Source organism: Propithecus coquereli, unplaced genomic scaffold, assembly GCF_000956105.1.
Source record: "Propithecus coquereli isolate 6110/MARCELLA unplaced genomic scaffold, Pcoq_1.0 Scaffold673, whole genome shotgun sequence".
Taxonomy (NCBI): Eukaryota; Metazoa; Chordata; class Mammalia; order Primates; family Indriidae; genus Propithecus; species Propithecus coquereli.
Genome location: NW_012152763.1, coordinates 218,877 through 220,586, shown reverse-complemented (window position 1 = coordinate 220,586; position 1,710 = coordinate 218,877). Strand labels below are relative to the sequence as shown.

Below are 1,710 nucleotides of genomic sequence, written 5' to 3'. Positions count from 1 at the left end.
TGAGGCCTCCGTTTGAATCTTGCCTAGATGCTGCAAACGCCAGGCTGGAGATGAAATGAAAAAGCAAAACGGGTATTCTCAAGAAAATAATTCAGTTCAAACCAGAATGAAACACTACCAAAACTTTCTTCTAGACTACGGGTAAAGACACTTCCATGTAAATACAAACAGGTGGCCAGCAAACTTTTACTAAAAGCACCTACGTATTAGTGTAGGTCAAACCTGCAGTCCCCAGCCCCGGGGTGGTGCCCATCTGCGGCCTGTTAGGGACCCGGCCTCAGTGTTCCCTGACCCCACTCCCTTCTTCCTCCTCCCTGGTGGAAAAACTGCCTTTCATGAAACTTAGTTGGGGGGACACAGCAGTGGGCAGCAGCAAAGCTTGGTCTGTATTTACAGCCGCTCCCCATTGCTTGCAGCACAGGTCCCTGGTGCCAAAAAGGTTGGGGACCCCAGGAATAAATAGGCCTCAAATGAAATGGCTCAAACACAAACGTTTTAACAACCCAGGGCTGGTGTTGAGGTCCGTCAACTACTGTCCTTGGTAAAGAAATTTAGGGATAAAAGCACAAGCTGCAAAATATATATAAACTGGATTTCACCAAAATTAAAAACTTTCATGTTTCGAAGAGCACCATCAAGATAGTGAAAAGACACCCACAGAATGAGAGAACAGCTTTGCCGGTCACAGAGCTGATAAAGGTCTTGTTTACAGAACTACAACTCAATAATAAAAGGAAACCCAATTAAAAAGTGGTCAAGTTCTCCAGCACAGGTACATAAATGTCTGATAAGCACATGAAAAGGTGCCTGATATCTTTAGTCACTGGGGAAATTCGAATGAAAACCGCAGCGAGGTACTGGTTCATACCTTTGGGATGGCTGCAATACAAAGACAATGATAAGAGTTGGGAGGGTTAACGGAAAGAAAAGCCAAACACTGTAAAATAATTTTAAAGAGATTTACTCTGAGCCAAATTTGAGGACTATGAGCCCGAGCCACACCCAAGAAGCCTTGAGCAAGTGGACTCTGTGGCTGGGTTGCAGTTTGGTTTTATAGATTTCAGGGAGACGGGTTACAGGTAAAGTCATAAATCAATATGTGGGAGGCATACGTTGGTTTGGCCTAAAAAGGGGGGCCATCTCCTAGTGGGGTGGGGTGGGGGGGCTTACAGGTTATAGGTGAGTTTAAAGATTCTTTGGCTTGTAATTGGTTAAAGATATGAAGCTTTGTCTAGAGGCTTGGAATGTTTTAAGATAAGAAGCTCTTAATCAGAGATAAGCCAGGGGACACAGATTTGTTGTGTAAATTGAGGACCTGCTGGTTTGTCTTGCATACCCTTAGGCCTGTTAATGGGTTACAAAGGATGTCCCCAAGAAGGGAGGGGGCATGATGAGGCACGTCTGACCTCCCTCCTCCTGGGCAGGCAATTTAGTTTTAGGATATTCCTTTAGCCAAGAGGGGGTCCATTCAGTCAGCCGGTGGGGAGGGGGTGAACCTTAAAATTTTGTTTTAGTTCACAGGAGGATGTCATTACACAAAGCTCCATACTTGTCCTGGAGGCCTCCTGTCTCAAAATCCAAAGTTCCTATCCATAAGCAGAAATAAAGTTTTAAAGGGAGCGGGAGTGGGGAGGGAGCAAAAATAAAATAAAATAAGATAGAAGGAGGCCGTTCAGCTTCAGGTAACTGATGTTTAACTATATTTGACGG

The 1,710-nt window shown here is 44.7% G+C and overlaps 1 protein-coding gene across 1 annotated transcript in view; it reads right to left on the bottom strand.

Annotated features, from left to right (window-relative positions):
• ECHS1 (enoyl CoA hydratase, short chain, 1, mitochondrial) overlaps positions 1-1,710 on the bottom strand; it is an 11,557-nt gene that overhangs the window by 7,757 nt on the left and 2,090 nt on the right. The gene's annotated exons all lie outside the window — the stretch shown is intronic.